This window comes from Zea mays, unplaced genomic scaffold (assembly GCF_902167145.1).
Source record: "Zea mays cultivar B73 unplaced genomic scaffold, Zm-B73-REFERENCE-NAM-5.0 scaffold_113, whole genome shotgun sequence".
Classification (NCBI taxonomy): Eukaryota; Viridiplantae; Streptophyta; class Magnoliopsida; order Poales; family Poaceae; genus Zea; species Zea mays.
Window position 1 is genome coordinate 97,501 of NW_023366730.1, and position 5,233 is coordinate 102,733.

At 44.7% G+C, this 5,233-nt stretch overlaps 1 protein-coding gene across 1 annotated transcript in view; it reads right to left on the reverse strand.

The window, feature by feature from the left end:
- Window positions 1-4,659, reverse strand: part of LOC118473722 (ATP synthase subunit alpha, mitochondrial) — a 25,962-nt gene extending 21,303 nt beyond the window's left edge. The window contains exon 1 of the mRNA XM_035963618.1: window positions 1-4,659. This exon is cut by the window's left edge and continues 21,303 nt beyond it. The gene's annotated coding sequence lies outside the window, so the exon portion shown is untranslated.
- Window positions 4,660-5,233: the final 574 nt, after the last annotated feature.

The window sequence follows — 5,233 nt, forward strand, 5'->3', positions numbered from 1 at the left end:
TATTCCCAGTTTCCTCTATCCCTGCCAATCCTGCAACAACGGCTAGGCTACATCCTCAGCATCAACAGAAGCAGAAGGCTTGTCTTTCCTCGCTAATAAACTGCTTCCCGAGCTAGAAGAAGGAACAAGGGTTTTCGCCTATTCCATGCAAAAGACGGCTCTACTTCTTTGCCTATTTATTTTCTAACAACCCTGGCCGCATCCTTGACTTCGAAACAACCAACAGGAGTTCCTCCCATCAGCTCAATGGAATGAATTCTCTTGCAGTGCAGCCCTGGTGATAATACCATTAGGAGGTGATTGCGAGTCCACTATGAGATCGGGTACTTCCACTAGTCCTATTCCTTTGCCGGGCATGATTTGTCTATCAACGATTCTCAAGTCGAGTAGACTCTCTCTTACCGCGATGCTCATTATCTTCCGGTTCAGGGAATCAGGACCTACATCTCGTGTGGGCTAGAACCAGCCAATAGCTTGACTCCGTTCACCGCTGCTTCCTTCATCCGATATTGCTAGTCCAACGGAAAGCTTTGCTTAGCTTACTGGACTTAAGAGCTTTCTGACTTGTCTCGAAAAGGCCGTCTCACTGTGTACGGAAGGCTCAGTTTACTCGCGGTCCATTCCACCACGAAAGGGAGAAAGGTACTGCTATCATGGGGAACACCTATCTTTGAAATCCTATCTTTCAGCTAACGCTAGTCTAGTCTCCATTGGAATAAATAGGGCCAGCCTGGCTCAACCAGATGAATAGTTTATCTATCAGCAGGGTCGGGGCATAGCGTAGAAGTTCGGTCAGTCTCCGTTGGCACGGTACACTTTGTTCACTTTGTTTTTAATACGTTACTTTTCGGCTTAATAATAACAAGCATTATTCCTGGGCACCGGCAACCCTACTACTGACCAGGGAAGAGATCATGAATAGGGCGTGGTGCAAATCTAGTAAATGGTGCCGTCTCGTATCAGTGAACGTTGTTTGCTTGATGGATTGACGGAAGTCCGCTATTGATTCGGGAACCACAAGTCGAATAGGAATACGTAGATCAATCTCTGAAAGCTGCCAGTCCAGAGTAGCTTATTGGAAATGTCCTCTGGATTGAGTCCCTCGATATAGCAATATTATTTGCCGAGTCAAGTATAGTTCAAGTACTACTGCCAACAGGCGCAGGCTATTAGTCTGATTCCCTAGTAGCAAAAGTGGATTCCCTCATTCAGAAGTAGATTACATACAGACAGACAGGCCCGCATTGCTTCGATCCAGAGGTTCTTCTGCGAATCCCTACCATTACTGGACAAGAGTGGTGGACTCCCATCCCTGAAACCAGCAGACGGATCCAATACACATAAGACTTTTTTTCTCGGGAAATTCCGAATGTCATGCCCCACAAGTTAGTTGCCCAAGCGCTCCCTAGGAGGGCAGTCTACCACAAGATAGAGTTTGGGCCTGGAGCCAAAGCCCCAACCCCTCCATTTTTTGTTGAGCTCAGGAAAGAATTTAAGGAAGTCACATCGGCCCTCATCAAGAGGAATCTGATCTCGCTTTGATTCATCCGTTGCGCGGCGGGACCCACCACTCTCTGTAATTTCCCAGTTCCCCATCGTATCATATCAGGTTTAGGGGCTACCTGGGATAGATGAGTTTATTTGTGGTGCTACTACTTTACTTTTTCTGAGTGAATAACGTGAGTGAGTAAGCAAGAAGTGTTAGCCTTCCCCATTGCAAAGAATTCCTCGCAACAAGACGGATTTCTTCTTTCCAGAGCAGTAGTGGAAGTGTTCGTATTTCTTTCAAAGTGCCAGAATCCAAGTGGCAAGGAAAAGCTTTATTTGCATAATGAATCGTGATATAAAGAGGATTGGAAGTGCCGTGGTTCAGGTTGCGGAGCGGTGATACGACTTTTCCATATCAAAGATTCGACTCGAAAACCTTATGAACCTGTTTTCCTTACTTCAACTAGGTTTCTTCTTCCTTTTATCCATAGGAGGCAAGGATAGCAAGGGTAACAAAACAGATTAAGCAATCAAACGGATGTGCGAAGGAAAGTAGGACTTTTGACTATGGCTGGCATAAAAAGTTCACTTTGATCGTACACTCTACTAGGCAAAACTGGTGTGAGTGGTTTTTACTATGGGGGGCATAAACAGTTGAATATGGAGAGTCGGCTGAGTTTAGGACAAAAAGACAAGGCGTAGTCTTTTGAGTCTGATCAGTCTAGTGTTGCCTATGTTGGGTAGGAAATAAAAGAATCAAAGCCCTCGACGTTAGCAGTTCTTAGCGGGACTCGACGTTCCTAACAGCTGTTGAGCTCTCGAAGTATGAGATCCTGAATGCATCCTCTTTCTTTCCACTTCATCTTGGGAATCTGGAATGGTTGTTTATGGCTGGGTGTGACAGATCAGACTGAGTTTAGAATCAGACTTTCTATCTATCTATCTAGCTGTATTGCCACTCCAACGGTTCTTTTTCTTTGATTATGCCCCGTATCTCTCTGAGCCTATTTGATCTATTTGCTATATCTAAGTTCGAGTGTGAAGTTCGCTCCGGTTGAAGTGTAGGGCTTCCTAATTCCTGCTTCGTCCTCCTATGAATGCACTAGTATAGAAGGTTGGCCCGTCACCGTATACCATCGTAAGATGAACTGGAAATTCGTAGTTTCAACCAGTTACACAAAATAGGCAAGTTGAGGTTTGTTCAGCGTGTGTTGCCTCCAACTATAACGAGGCCCTTTGACTTGAGGTACGATCTTACCTCTTAACGCGCTTTCCTGCTAGAAGAAGTGAGGGTGATGTCCAATGACCTGTTGAAGAAGCTTGCTGTGTAGATAGGTTTCGTGAACCTAATGTAGAACCTGTAAACGAAAGACTAGAGTCCCGGAACCGCTGCCATTCAAAAAGCTATCAATCTGATTCGAAATACCAAGGTTCGAAGACCTCTGGCTTTGATTGTGTGCCCTTTCTTGTTCCTAAGGATTTCTAACCAGACCTTACCTTAGGCGGACGTATACTCAATTATCAATAAGACTAAATCGTGATCGACCCGCCATCATCTCTTGCCTGAACTGACTTACCAGTCACAGGGCCGAGAACACATGATCGAGGGAAATTTCTTTCATCACTACGAAAACTGGTTTTGCTGATTGACAAAACGGATCTCTTCCCTGTGAGCCGCCTTTAGGAAAACTGCACCAAAGATGTGTCTTTGTTCGGTTCAGATCAACAAAGCATTTGCTAATACCAGTCTGAAGGCAACGCTATGCAGCTCCATTTCCTCTTAAAGTGAATGGCCTTCCTATTATATCGAATATTTGGAGTTGCGGAGTTTTTCATAGAATGGGGTGTAGGCAAATACCAACGTCGGTGATTATAGGGAAATAGATGCTTTCTTACTTATGTTCTATACTAGCACATCAGCACCTACCTTTTCTCATTGCTTCGTGAGGGTAGACAATTGCCTGACTCGTACGTAACTGGGCCTGTTGTTTTCTAGTGCTTGATAGTCTGTAGTGTAGTCTATGAAAAGAAAGAAGTCACTTGTTCACAAGCCAAGAGTTCCATTGACTCCTCTCTTATCTACGTTCATGCTTACTTAACCAGTAGTGAATGGAATAAAGTAAGAAGTCTTTCCACACTCGTAACCTGTAATTAATGGGAGTCGGTACAGATTGGGTGTAGTGAAGAATGGAACCCCCTACTCTGACTTGGTCTAGTGAATGTCAGTCCGTACTCATACTCGGTCTAGTGAATGATAGGTAGGTAACAGTGAAGTAGTCGGCGCACCGAGAAGCACACGATCTAATCTACTCTTATTGTCAGTCTCTCCAGAAAGAAGAAGCACACCCTTGCCTTTATTCTCTTCTATGTTCTTGTCTCTAGTGTGGAGTTTTTCCTGTCATATCTCTGAACTGGACTACCAAAACATCTACACTGCATCAAGCCACGTTGTAAGAACCTCGACTAAGACTAAGAAAGGAAACATCCTATAAAGCTCTTGCTGGGTGATTGTTCAGGCTTCTTCCGGTGGATTGGTATTGGTAGAGTTTGTTTGCCGTATCTACACAGGTAGAGAACCTTGTTTCATAGGTTGGGCCTATAAATAGATAAGCGCGAGAGTACTTTACCGGTACCGGTTTAAAGGCATTATTCACTCAATTCTGCATTATTTCTTCTGGCAGCAGGTTATCTTTCTGCAACGCCCAAACAAAGGTGGAACACGTACCCAGAGATCCGAAAAGCTACTTCTCAAGAGTCCACTAAACCACTTGTCCCAGGCGCGGGCTAAATCACTCTGGAACTGGAATCGCCCGGCGCGAATCAAGTAGTCGTTATGTTTGGGATTCAAGGCAAGCTGGAATCAGAATCTGCAGGAAGACAGGGAGGATCTGGAGCCCATGTAGGTACGGCCTAAGCTGAGCTGCTAGCGGCATCAACTCTTTTCCCCGCAAATAAGAAAAGTAAACATTCCCTCCCTAGCCTACCCGCCCTTTATTTAAGTGGAAACAACCACTATAGGCTACTTAGACTAAAATAAAAAATAGGGGCCCTTCTCTAAGTCTAAGAAGGAAGCAGCATTACTTCATTTTTTTTACCAAGGAATGGACTCACTTTCCACTCCTTGAGCCTGCCATTGAAATGAAAACAGACTTTAGGGACTCGTTTTCGAAACGATCCGGTACCAAATTCCATGCTAAAAGCGGTAATCAGATGCCGTTACCTCTTTCTCTCTTTCTTTCTACTGGCCATAGTCATCTCGATTCTCACTCCATACCATACGACAATATCTATTTGACACAAGACATGACATGATCTGGCGGATCAGAACAGAAATGGGTTTAGCCTTCTCCCACTCCGGATTTGCGTATTCCCTCGGGAAAATGGGGTAGGCTACTTTTGAGTGAGATGCGGTTTTCTCAAAAGCAATCCATCGTTTCGAGGGTGCCGGGCTATGGTTCAGTTCGAGTCTAGTTTCCTGAAAATATTCCGTGGTTTTGGCCCAAGGAAAGGAGTAGTGACGGAGTTCATTCATTAGCAAGGATCGGACCCATTCCAGCTTAGAACTTACCACTAGACTCTTGGAATAGGAAATTGGCTTTCCCGAGAAGGGGACTAGCACTTGATTTCGTTGCCTAATAGAATCCCATTCACTCTTGACTCTTGGAATGAGTCCGGTGGAAAGTAAAGTAGGAAGGAGGGGCGAAATTCAGTTGTGTTGGACTAGATTCGAGAAATGCATAATCAA